Raw genomic sequence first — 12,903 nt, forward strand, 5'->3', positions numbered from 1 at the left:
CGATCTTCCGTCGCGGATGCGGGGGCTTCGGCGCCCTTAAACAGCACCCTCCAGGCGCCTTCGTACGTTGTGTCGAAGAGCCCGCTCAGCACCTGGTGCTGTTTCGGATTGAACTCCCACAGATTAAATGCCCGTTCTTGGCATGGGAGAATCCGGCGGACAAGCATGACTTGGACCACATTAACCAGCCTGAGCTTCTTGTTCACCAGCTTCTGGATACAGGCCTGGAGTCCCGTCAGCTCCTTCGAATTACCCCACCGCAATCCCTTCTCTTTCCAGGAGGTGAGCTGCGTAGGGATGCCAGATCTGAACTCGGGGGCCGCCGCCCACGTGGGTTCACGTGGCTTGGTGATATAGAACCACCCCGATTGCCACACCTTGACGGAGTCCATGAAGGCCCCTTCGAACCAAAGGACGTTGGGCATCTTGCCCAGCATGGCGCCTCCGCACTCCGCTTGCGTGCCCTTCACAACCTTCGGCTTGACGTTGAAGGTCTTGAGCCACAGGCCGAAGTGGGGCTGGATGCAGAGGAAGGCCTCGCAGACGACGATAAACGCCGAGATGTTGAGGATGAAGTTCGGCGCCAGATCGTGGAAATCCAGGCCGTGGTAGAACATGAGCCCCCGGACAAAGGGGTGAAGTGGAAAGCCCTGTCCGCGGAGGAAGTGGGGGAGGAAAACGACCCTCTCATGGGGCCCGGGGGTGGGGATGAGCTGCCCCTCGTCGGGCAGCCGGTGCGCGACGTTGCCGGAAAGGTATCCGGCACTGCGCAGCTTGGTGATGTGCTCCTCCTTAACGGTGGAGGCCAACCATTTGCCTCCCGCTCCGGACATGGTCGGAGAAGGTCGAGACGAGATGCGCGAACTTGGGCGCTGGAGCTCGAGTGCGTAGAGATGGATAAGAAAAGGAGGAAGAAGGCGTAGGTGAAAGGGTGAATTCTTATCCCTTATATATAGGCGGACAAAACTATGCGACCCCCACCAGCCTGGTAAAACTCGCTTATCTCCCAAGCGCCACCATCAATGGCGCGGTTGGGTTACCCACGTCCGTATTGATGAGAATCCCAGAATAAGGGGAACACGATCTCTGCTTCGACAAGACGTGCCAAGGAAACCGCTTCGCTAAACGTGCTGAGGTGGTATAATAAAAAATGATTCAAGTAAAGGCTTGGTAGTGGTGTGACGTCATGCCACAAAAAACGTCAGCAGATTGAACTTGTGTACATTTTATTCTCTCTACGGTGGAATGTGGAATTTATTTTGCAGAGCCAAACACTATCCGGGTGTTCACAATCTTCTCTGGATTATTCAAAGGAGGAACCCGCCTTGCAATGCCGAACATTATGCCCGCCGGACTCATCGTCATTGAAGCCAGGTTCAGGGGCTACTGAGGGAGTCCTGGACTAGGGGGTGTCCGGACAGCCGGACTATCATCGTCCGCCGGACTCCAAGACTACAAAGATACAAGATTTAAGACTCCGTCCCGTGTCCGGATGGGACTTTCCTTGGCATGGAAGGCAAGCTTGGCAATACGGATATGTAGATCTCCTACCATTGTAACCGACTCTGTGTAACCCTAGCCCTCTCCGGTGTCTATATAAACCGGAGGGCTTTAGTCCGTAGGACATAACCTCCATTACAACATTCATACCATAGGCTAGCTTCTAGGGTTTAGCCTCCTTGATCTCATGGTAGATCTACTCTTGTACTACCCATATCATCAATATTAATCGAGCAGGACGTAGGGTTTTACCTCCATCAAGAGGGCCCGAACCTGGGTAAAACATCGTGTCCCTTGTCTCCCGTTACCATCCGCCTAGACGCACAGTTCGGGACCCCCTACCCGAGATCCGCCGGTTTTGACACCGACACCCAACCTCTCCCTCTCACCTTGCTGGATCAAGGCATGGGAGACGTCACCGGGCTGTACGTGTGTTGAAATCGGAGGTGCCATCCGTTCGGCACTAGGATCTCCAGTGATTTGGATCACGGCGAGTACGACTCCTTCAACCCCGTTCTCTTGAACGCTTCCGCTTAGCGATCTACAAGGGTATGTAGATGCACTCTCCTTCCCCTCGTTGCTGGTTTCTCCATAGATAGATCTTGGTGACACGTAGGAAAATTTTGAATTTCTGCTACATTCCCCAACAGCCCCACCATCGAACTCCTATGGCTAAGTGAAAGTGATAAGGCATTATGGTCCGGTTGCCTAGTTTGCTACGCTATCACCTCCTTCACAGGACCAAGACGTTGGATTAAGTGTGAACATGCACTTTTTTTCCAAACACCCCCGCACTATGTGCGTAGGGGCTGAAGCCGAAGACTGCCATCTTTCAGGTTATATACACATATACATTAACGGCCGCACAGGAGGTGCTTCAATACTTGAACGCACAAGTATAAAAAGCCCTTATATTATATTTGAAACATGGTTTCACAAATCATACATGTCATTTGAACATAATATTCTTCGAGCACTGCATCTCTATTAAACGAGCGCCCTGTAGGAGTTCCTCAAAATAGTGCTCGGCAGGTACTCGGCTTCGGTCCGAATCCCGGGATGCAATGTCGGTGGCCTTCATCTCTTCCCAGTATGTTCCTACACAGGCAAGAGCCATCCGCGTACCCTTTATGCATGCCGACGGCTTCATTGCATTGATATGCGGCACCGCATCAAGGAACTGCTGCACCAAGCCAAAATAACTCTTCGGCTCGGGCCTTTTCGGCCACAAATGAGTCACGACATCCTTCATGGCAAGTCCGTACAACCTATTCAGCTAAGCCCATTCGGCTAACCGATCGGTTAATGGAAGGGGACGCTCTAGACTATGGAACTGCGACCAAAAAAGCTCTTCCATTCCGTGATCCTTTTGTCCTCGGAAGTGTGCGACGCGTCTGCGGCACTCGCCGCCAAATCCAGATAAGCATCCTCTGCACCCCACAGTTGGCCCAACTGGGCATACTTCGGATCCGTGAACTTCCTCCGCAGCAAAAAGGGCTTTCCAGCCGCGATATCCCCGGCTTGACATAGCTCCTCCTTTATAGCTCTCATCATGGAGCGGGCATTCTTGGCTTCGGCGGTGGCCTTCTTCAGGTCCTCTTGCTCCGCTCGGCGTTCTTTTTCAAGAAACTCGCAGCGGTCAGTAGCATTCTTCAGCTTCACGGCCATCTTGGCCATTTCCCCCCTGCTTCAGCAATGAGCAACCTGTTCGGCCTTCAGCTCTTCGGCCGCCTTCAAGGCAGCTGCATTACTTTTTCTGGCTTGCTCCTTGGCTCGGGAGAGCTCCGCCCGAAGGTCCTCCATACCAGCGGCACCATCTGCATTAAGCATACATGTTGTAAGGCACGAGCGTCAATCTCCCTTACCAGGTGTCCACGGAAAAGCCGCATACCTTGTGACTCGTCAAGTCGCTTATTGACCAGCGTGATGTCCGCATCTGCAACGTCAAGTTGCCGCTTCAGTTTGGCAAATCCATCAGTCCGGCTGGCCACCGAACGCTCCGCCACCTATATAGGAAAGGCGACATCTTACAACTGAGATTATGATCCTCGGCACGCTGTCACCTTTGACAATATAACGAGTCTCAGGGGCTACTATCTATACAGGGCGCATTCTATATGCAAAACTATCAGAAGGTATATCATTTTTGCGTATCTCAAACCCTATCAATAAACTTCTGACGGTGTCATGCAATCCGCTCTCAGCGGATGAAATCCTTTCAATCACCGTACCCATTAACGCACGGTGATCTTCTGAGATAGACGCTCGCCCGAGCAGATCCTTCAGCTCCTCCGACCGTACACCAGTTGGTGCCGGACCGTCCGGCCCCGCCGGACTCGGGGAAACCCTCCACAACAACACCTCAGGGTCATCTGCCCCGCCTGACAGTACGGCAGAGGGAGGCGTTTCGCTCTCCATCATCTCCGGACGAAGATCCCCCGAAGACGAGCTCTGCTGAGAAGGGCTGAGATCCGAACTACAAGGTAAAACTTCGGTTATCTTCAGAAATAAAAACAGGGATGTCCCTTATTACAAAACTCCCCTTTCTACTTACGGCTCGCTGGAGGGCTGATTCCCGTGGGGAAATAGTGCGGCTGGGGCTTCTCCCAGCGCAGGACCCTCTGGTGAAGATTTCTTCCCCCGCTTTGAGGCCTTGGCCTCCGGATCTTCAGAAGCGGTCCTCTTCTCCCCCTGGAGGGAGGGATTCTCGATCCCCCTTTTCTTGAAAGCCTCCTTAGCGGAGGCAGTAGCTTTCCTGTTCCCCCCTTCGCCCTCTTCCAAAGGCGCAGCCTCCAGCATCTTGGTTAACACAAGATCCGGCGTGGTCTCAGGGAGGGGGGGCGGACACCTTATCAGTTTTGCTTTTGCTATCCACTCCTGTTCAAGGGACAGCTCTTTAAAGGGCAAGTTTATGATAAATGTACGGATAGCGTGTCCGGGCACAGGACTACTTACTTGAGTATCCGGGCGATTGCAGCTCAGACCTGCGTCCTCGGTCAAGTCCGGACACATCTCTTGTGATCCGAAGAACAGTTTATACATATCCACGGGCGTCGCGCCCATGAAGTGTTGGAGAGCTCGTGGTCCCTCCGGATTGAATTCCCACAGGCGGAGGGGGCGACGTTTGCAGGGCAGAAGGCACCGAATCAGCATGACCTGCGCCACTACGACCAGATTGATCTCTCTCTCTTGGAGGTCTCGAATACGGCCCTGCAATAGAGGTACGTCCTTGGACGGCTCCCAATCAAGCCCTTTGTTGACCCATGACGCCAGCCGTTGTGGAGGACCCGAGCGAAAGGCAGGTGGCGCCACCCATCTGGTGCCCCTGGGAGCGGTAATATAGAATCACTCCTGTTGCCACAAACCAAGCTCCTCTTGAAAAGAGCCCTCGGGCCATGGAGCGTCAGCACTCTTGCTTATAACAGCCCCTCCGCACTCTGCCTGCTGCCCCTCGATCATCTTCGACTCCACATTGAAGGTCTTGAGCCACAATCCGAAGTGAGGGGTAATGCGGAGGAAGGCTTTGCATACGACAATGAATGATGAGATGTGGAGGATGGACTCTGGATCCAAGTCATGGAATTCCAGCCCATAATAAAAGATGAGCCCCCTCACGAAGGGGTCCGTCGGGAAGCCTAAGCCCCGAAGGAAGTGAGACACGAACACCACGCTCTCACCAGGCTCGGGAGTAGGAATAACCTGCCCTTGAGCAGGCAGCCTATGCGAAATTTTGTCGGTTAGATACCTGGCATCTCTCAGCTTTAGCACGTCTTATTCCGTGATGGAAGAAGGCATCCACCGGCCTTGCAGGTCGGAGCCGGACATTGTCGAAGGTCCGAAGCGCCTGAATCTGAAGCTTTGGGTGTTGGAACTCGAGGCGAGGGGCGGATTCAATTGAGATTGAAAGAAAGGAGTAGGCCTTGGTCTCGTTATAAAGAGGTTGAATACCAAGAGCCCTCCCCGTGGCTGTTTAGGACTCGCCCTCGATAGAGGGGGCATGCCAACGGGCGCAGTTGGGTTACCCAAGCCCGTATTGATGAGAATCCCGGAATAAGGGGACACGATCTCTGCTTTGACAAGACGTGCCAAGGAAACCGCTTCGCTAAACGCACTGAGGTGGGAAAATAAAAACAATTCGAATAAAGGCTTGGTCGTGGTGTGACGTCATGCCACGAAATACGTCAGCAGATTGAACTTGTGTAAATATTATTCTCTCTACGGTGGTATGTGGAACTTATTTTGCAGAGCCGGACACTATCCTGGTGTTCAAAATCTTCTATGAAGTATTCAGAGGAGGAACCCGCCTTGCAATGCCGAAGACAATATGCGCGCCGGACTCATCGTCATTGAAGCCTGGTTCAGGGGCTACTGAGGGAGTCCTGGACTAGGGGGTGTCCGGATAGCCGAAGTATCATCTTTGGCCGGACTCCAACACTATGAAGATACAAGATTGAAGACTCCGTCCCGTGTCCGGATGGGACTTTCCTTGGCGTGGAAGGCAAGCTTGGCGATACGGATATGTAGATCTCCTACCATTGTAACTGACTCTGTGTAACCCTAGCCCTCTCCGGTGTCTATATAAACCGGAGGGTTTTAGTCCGTAGGACGAACAACAATCATACCATAGGCTAGCTTCTAGGGTTTAGCCTCTCTGATCTCGTGGTAGATCTACTCTTGTACTACCCATATCATCAATATTAATCAAGTAGGAGTAGGGTTTTACCTCCACCGAGAGGGCCCGAACCTGGGTAAAAACATCGTGTCCCTTGTCTCCTGTTACCATCTGCCTAGACGCACAGTTCAGGACCCCCTACCCGAGATCCGCCGGTTTTGACACCGACAGTGACACTTATAGGGATGGCTCAATAGATTGATCGGAAAAGATAATTTTGACTGGTTTCGTACCCTACAATATTTCATCTTATGTTCTATGCTAGATAAGAACTTTGGAGTAATTCTTTGTCGCATGTTGAAGGATTGTTACATGATTCAATTATGTTAGTATAGTTGAGAGATTGCACTAGTGAAAGTATGAACCCTATGTCTTATTTCTAAGCATTGGAATACCGTTTGTACTCCATTTTATTACTTGCTACCTTGCTGAGTTTTTTATAGATTACGAAAACCAATATCTACTATCCATACTACACTATTATCACCATCTCTTTGTCGAACTAGTGCACCTATACAATTTGTTGTTGTATTGGGTGTGTTGGGGACACAAGAGATTTCTTGTATTTGATTGCAGGGTTGTTTGAGAGAGACCATATTCATCTTACACCTCCCACAGATTGATAAACCTTAGGTCATCAACTTGTGGAAAATTTTCTATTGTCCTACAAAACTCTGCGCTTGGAGGCTCAACGCGAATCTACAAGAATAAGTTGTGTAGTAAACATCAGAGAGTTGTGAGTGAGGTTACGGAGATTTGGAGCGTGGCAGAAGCGAGGTGGATAGGTGTGGGTGTTGGCATGGTATTTAAGTTGAGGAGTTAAGTGGAGGTGTAGTGTGGCAGTGGAGAAGGAATAGTGAGGTGTAGTGAGTTAAGTTGTGTTTGTGTGCTTTTTTTAGTGCTTGATTTAATCTGATTTGACTGCTCTGGAAGGATGGTAGATGTGGTTTAGTTAATGGTCAGTGTGTGTTGAAACTTGTGATAATTTACTGCTACAGTTCATTGTCAAAGTTCGGTACTAATTGTGATGATTAACATTCTTGGATATATTTAGATAAATGCAGCCAGATAACCGCAGTAGAGTTCAGATAGACACATAGATTCAGAAAATTTCACCAAAGTAGACACATTTAGATAACAACAACAAAGTTCAAGCAGCATCACAAACACTAAATGTGCATCCACACTGGTAGATTAAGTCCGTGACCAACTAAGCATGCAAACATCATCACAAACACAAAGTTCAAGCTGACTTACATAAAACACTAGATACTAGATTAAATGAGAACTGCAGTAGAACTGCAACATCTTCAGTGCCTGCTCCATCTCCATCGCTGCATCCTCACTCTCCCTTAAGGCGACGAAGACGCTCGGACCACCGTACTGGAACGTCGCCATATTTCTTCGCCTTGCTCTTTTTCTTGGTAGATGAGTTGGTTGCCTCCTCCTGCATCTGCGGCTGCTCCATGGTCGGCGCCGCCTCGCCCTGCATCTACGGTTGTTCCATCTCCATCATGTGTATGACAGAGAGCACTGTCATGACGCGCTCAGTTAGGGTATCCACCTGACAAAGACTCAGGTGATCCTGATACAAGCACCAGCGTGCACACTAGTATGGATCAGGTGAACCCTTGGCCTTGCCCATTGCCTAGATTAGATTCTTGATGAGCGGACTGTGGAGGTCTGGCATGCGATTCCTCTCATCACAGTTGCTGGCGGCCAGCACGACCCGCGCTTGGTTCTGCAGCATGGTATGGCTACAGAACCAAGTGGTCACCTCGCACGCGTACTGCAGCTTATTGGCGTCGCTGGCGCACAACACTGATGTCTACTATGCAACCTTCTTCTTGTAGACTCCTGTTGGGCCTCCAAGCGCAGAGTTTTGTAGGACAATAGCAAAATTCCTTCAAGTGGATGACCTAAGGTTTATCAATCAGTGGGAGGCGTGGGATGAAGATGGTCTCTCTCAAACAACCTTGCAACCAAATAAGAAAGAGTCTCTTGTGTCCCCAACACACCCAATACAATGGTACATTGTATAGGTGCACTAGGTGATACAAGTGCAATATGGATAGTAGATATAGGTTTTTGTAATCTGAAGATATAAAAACAGCAAGGTGGCAAGTAAAAAAAGTGAGCAAAAATGGTATTGCAATGTTTGAAAACAAGGCCTAGGGTTCATACTTTCACTAGTGCAAAGTCTATCAACAATGATAACATAATTGGATCATATAACAATCCCTCAACGTGCAATAAAGAATCACTCCAAAGTTCCTATCACGGAGAACATAAGATGAAATTGCTTGTAGGGTACGAAACCACCTCAAAGTTATTCTTTTTGATCGATCTATTGGGCTATTCCTATAACTGTCACAAACAGTCCTAGAGTTCATACTAAAATAACACCACATGACACACGTCAATCAAACCCTAATGTCACCTAGATTCTCCAATGTCGCCACAAGTATCCGTGGGTCAATTATACGATATGCATCACACAATCTCAGATTCACAATATTCAATCCAACACAAAGAACTTCAAGAGTATCCCAAGATTTCTATTGGAGAAAGGAATATGAAAACGTGTACCAACCCCTATGCATAGATTGCACCAATGTCACCACGGGAATTTGCAAGTTGATAACCAAAACATACATCAAGTGGATCGATAGAATATCCCATTGTCACCACGGATATCCCATCGCAAGACATACATCAAGTGCTCTCACATCCAAAGATTCAATCTGACATAACAAAACCTTAAAGGAAAAGATTCAATTCATCACAAGGTAGAGAGGGAAGAACAGCATAAGATCCAACTATAATAACAAAGCTCGCAGTACATCAAGATCGTGCCGAATCAAGAACAAAAGAGAGAGAGAGAGAGAGAGAGAGAGAGAGAGAGAGAGAGAGAGAGAGATAAAACACATGGCTATTGGTACATACCCTTAGCCCCGAGGGTGAACTACTCCCTCCACATCATGGAGACTACCGGGATGATGAAGATGGCCTCCAGTGATGGTTTCCCCCTCCGGCAGGGTGCCGAAATGGGCTCCCGATTGGTTTTTTGCGGCTACAGAGGCTTGCGGCGACGGAACTCCCAATCTAGGTTTCTTTCTGCGGGTTTGTGATTTATAGAAATTTTTGGCGTCGGTCTTACCTCAAGGGGGTCCACGAGGCAGCGGCAAGACAGGGGGCACGACCTCCACTGTCGGTGTCAAAACCGGCGGATCTCGGGTAGGAGGTCCCGAACTGTGCGTCTAGGCGGATGGTAACAGGAGACAAGGGACACGATGTTTTTACCCAGGTTTGGGCCCTCTCGATGGAGGTAAAACCCTACTCCTGCTTGATTGATATTGATGATATGGGTAGTACAAGAGTAGATCTACCACGAGATCAAGGAGGCTAAACCCTAGAAGCTAGCCTATGGTATCATTGTTGTTCGTCCTATGGACTAAAACCCTCCGGTTTATATAGACACCGGAGAGGGCTAGGGTTACACAGAGTCGGTTACAATGGTAGGAGATCTACATATCCGTATTGCCAAGCTTGCCTTCCACGCCAAGGAGATCTACATATCCGGACACGGGACGAAGTCTTCAATCTTGTATCTTCATAGTCTGGGAGTCCGGCCAATGATGATAGTTTGGCTATCCGGACACCCCCTAGTCCAGGACTCCCTCAGTAGCCCCTGAACCAGGCTTCAATGACGACGAGTCCGGCGCGCATATTGTCTTCGGCATTGAAAGGCGGGTTCCTCCTCCGAATAATTCATAGAAGATTGTGAACACCAGGATAGTGTCCGGCTCTGCAAAATAAATTCCACGTACCACCGTAGAGAGAATAATATTTACACAAGTTCAATATGCTGACGTATTTTGTGGCGTGACGTCACACCACGGCCAAGCCTTTACTTGAATCGTTTTTGTCATACCACCTCAGCGCGTTTAGCGAAGCGGTTTCCTTGTCACGTCTTGTCGAAGCAGAGATCATGTCCCCTTATTCCGAGATTCTCATCAATACGGACGTGGGTAACCCAACCACGCCATTGATTGTGGCGCTTGGGAGATAAGCGAGTTTTACCAGGCTGGTGGGGACGCATAGTTTTGTCCGCCCATATATAAGGGGATAAGGATCCACCTTTTTACCTACGCCTTCTTCCTCCTTTGCTTATCCATCTCCGCGCACTCGAGCTCCAGCGCCCAAGTCCGCACATCTCACCTCAACCTTCTCCAACCATGTCCGGAGCGGGAGGCAAGTGGATGGCCTCCTCCATTACGGAGGGGCACATCAAGAAGCTGCGCAAGGCCAGATATTTATCCGGCGATATCGCGCACCGGCTCCCCGGCGAGGGGCAGATTATCCCCACCCCCGGGCCCCATGAGAGGGTGGTATTTCTTCCCCATTTCCTCCATGGAATGGGCTTCCCACTCCACCCCTTTGTCCGGGGGCTCATGTTCTACTATGGCCTGGATTTCCATGATCTGGCCCCGAATTTCGTCCTCAACATCTCGGCGTTTATCGTCGTGTGCGACGCCTTCCTCTGCATCCAGCCCCACTTCGGCTTGTGGCTAAAGACCTTTAATGTCAAGCCGAAGGTTGTGAAGGGCAGCCAAGCGGAGTGCGGAGGCGCCATGGTGGGCAAGATGCCCAACGTCACTTGGCTCGGGGGCGCCTTCGTGGATACCATCAAAGGGTGGCAATCGGGGTGGTTCTACATCACCGAGCCGCGTGACCCCGAATAGGTAGCGGCCCCCGAATTTAGATCTAGCATCCCCACGCGGCTTACCTCCAGGAAAGAGAAGGGGCTGCCATGGGGTGATTCGGAAGAGCTGACCGGACTCCAATCCTGTCTCCAAACCCTGGTGAACAAGAAGCTCAAGCTTGTCAATGTAATCCAGGTCATGCTCATCCGCCGGATTCTCCCCTGCCAACAGCGGGACTTCAATTTGTGGGAGTTCGATCCGGCACAGCACCAGACCTTGAGCGGGCTCTTCGACACTACGTATGAAGAGGCCTGGAGGGTGTTGTTCAAGGGTGCCGAGGCTCCCGCATCCGCTACCGAAGATCGCGGATTCAGCTCGCAGTGTCCGGCTGGCGAGGTGAGCTATGTTATCCTTTATGGGACACTTGCTTTTCATAGTTTGACTCTATGCAGGATCTAAACTCCCAATACCTTTAACAGGCCTGGCAGAAGACGTCCGGACAGGTTAACTGTCCGGCTCCCCTTCCAGAAGACCCAGCGGATGCCCGTTTGACAGGGCTGCTGGTCCCGGCGCCTTACGGGGTGCCGGAGAAGAAGGCCAAGAAGAAGGCCACGGGAACCCAGAGGAGTTCCCGGCGTCAGGTGTTATCGGATTCATCGTCCGATGACTCCGAGGCGGACTCCTCCCACGAGGATGAGGAGGAGAAGAAAGAGGCCTTTCCCCCAGCGGGGCGAGAGAAGAAGAGGAAGGCCTCCCCAACGGGGGAGGCCGAAGGGTCCAAGAAGGGAAGGACCCTTCCCCCGGACTGTTCCACCAACGCCGACGACGGCGATGAGGAGTGGCTGTCGGTGTCAAAACCGGTGGATCTCGGGTAGGGGGTCCCGAACTATGTGTCTAGGCGGATGGTAACAAGAGACGAGGGACACGATGTTTTACCCAGGTTCGGGCCCTCTTGATGGAGGTAAAACCCTACGTCCTGCTTGATTAATATTGATGATGTGTATTACAAGAGTGGATCTACCACGAGATCAAGGAGGCTAAACCCTACAAGCTAGCCTATGGTATGATTGTTGTAATGGATGTTGTGTCCTACGAACTAAGCCCTCCGGTTTATATAGACACCGGAGAGGGCTAGGGTTACACAAAGTTGGTTACAATGGTAGGAGATCTACATATCCGTATCGCCAAGCTTGCCTTCCACGCCAAGGAAAGTCCCATCCAGACACGGGACGGAGTCTTCAATCTTGTATCTTCGTAGTCTTGGAGTCCGGCGGACGATGATAGTCCGGCTGTCCGGACACCCCCTAGTCCAGGACTCCCTCAGTAGCCCCTGAACCTGGCTTCAATGACAATGAGTCCTGCGCGCATAATGTTCGGCATTGCAAGGCGGTTTCCTCCTTTGAATAATCCAGAGAAGATTGTGAACACCAGGATAGTGTCCGGCTCTGCAAAATAAATTCCACGTTCCACCGTAGAGAGAATAATATGTACACAAGTTCAATCTACTGACGTATTTTGCGGCATGACGTCACACCACTACCATGCCTTTACTTGAATCATTTTTTATTATACCGCCTCAGCTTGTTTAGTGAAGCGGTTTCCTTGGCATGTCTTGTCGAAGCAGAGATCGTGTTCCCCTTATTCCGGGATTCTCATCAATACGGACGTGGGTAACCCAACCGCGCCCGTTGCCACGCCCCCTCTATCGAAGGCGAGTCCCAAACGGTCACGGAGACGGCTCTTGATATTCTCCCTCTTTATAATAGGACCAAGGCTCGTTTCTTTTCTTCAATCTTCCATCGAATCCTCTCCTTGCTCCAAGTTCCAACACCCAGAGCCCTAGATTCGAGCGCTTCGGACCTTCAACAATGTCCGGCTCCGACCTTCAGGGCCGGTGGATGCCCTCCTTCGTCACGGAGGAGGACGTGCTAAAGCTGCGAGAAGCCAAGTACCTGTCCTACGAGATTTCGCACAGGCTGCCCGCCGAAGGGCGGGCCATCCCCACCCCTGAGCCCGGCGAGTATG

The 12,903-nt window shown here is 50.8% G+C and overlaps 1 pseudogene; it reads right to left on the reverse strand.

Moving 5' to 3' along the window:
* The window catches only part of LOC119320693, a 92,355-nt pseudogene extending 84,691 nt beyond the window's left edge, over positions 1-7,664 (reverse strand).
* Between the last annotated feature and the right edge of the window lie 5,239 nt (positions 7,665-12,903).

This window comes from Triticum dicoccoides, chromosome 6B (genome assembly GCF_002162155.2).
Source record: "Triticum dicoccoides isolate Atlit2015 ecotype Zavitan chromosome 6B, WEW_v2.0, whole genome shotgun sequence".
In the NCBI taxonomy this organism is placed as follows: Eukaryota; Viridiplantae; Streptophyta; class Magnoliopsida; order Poales; family Poaceae; genus Triticum; species Triticum dicoccoides.